The sequence below is a fragment of the Harmonia axyridis genome, chromosome 5 (genome assembly GCF_914767665.1).
Source record: "Harmonia axyridis chromosome 5, icHarAxyr1.1, whole genome shotgun sequence".
In the NCBI taxonomy this organism is placed as follows: domain Eukaryota; kingdom Metazoa; phylum Arthropoda; class Insecta; order Coleoptera; family Coccinellidae; genus Harmonia; species Harmonia axyridis.
In genome coordinates this window covers 12,592,234-12,592,993 of record NC_059505.1, presented here as the reverse complement: position 1 = coordinate 12,592,993, position 760 = coordinate 12,592,234, and the positions used below count along the sequence as shown (strand labels likewise).

Here is a 760-nt window from a genome sequence, read left to right as displayed (position 1 = left end):
AATAAACAACGTAGAATTTCAAGGATATCTCAAACATAAACCGACATATAGCGAAATATTTGAAACAGTCATTTTTCAGAAACTCCCTGTAAACTCGAAATTGAATCACGATATCTATGATCTACCTTCTGAGATCTCATTATTTCGAAAAAAGAGGTCTTGAAGTCTTAAAAATAGTTGTCGAAATGCTTTCAGTGGGTATCGAATTATATCACTTTAAAATTCTATATTTCACAAAATTTTGAATATTTTAATATTTTATAAAATGAGTGGAATAAGTATTCTTCCGATTCATAACCAAAATTTTTTAGCAGAGCGTGGTTTCGATCCACGGACCTCTGGGTTATGGGCCCAGCACGCTTCCACTGCGCCACTCTGCTGATAGAATTTATAGTTTGGGACACCCTATAGGTCCTACTATTTATGTCATTTTTGTTTCCATACAGGGCCGGCTCGAGTAATTTTGGCGCCTGAAGCAAAAAAAATTTCGATGTCCCAGCTGAAAAAACATCAACAACAACATGACAACCCTCATAATAACCCCCTAAAAAAACAGCACTTGCTCCGATGGTAATACAGAACTTTCTTCTCCCGATGAAGAATCTTGCAATTGCGCGAAACAAAAATTTAATCCTAGTGAATGGAGAATATTGAAATGTTTTAATATTAATATACATTACACTTATTTCTCAGATGCTACTCGATTGAATAATCATTTTGGACATATCCTATACCTTTTATATATTTTTTTGTTCTCATA

General features: G+C 33.9%; 1 non-coding gene across 1 annotated transcript; it reads right to left on the bottom strand.

Annotated features, from left to right (window-relative positions):
- Positions 1–308: 308 nt before the first annotated feature.
- Positions 309–380, bottom strand: Trnam-cau. Its single transcript has one exon. It is a non-coding gene; the product is annotated as a tRNA-Met (tRNA).
- Positions 381–760: the final 380 nt, after the last annotated feature.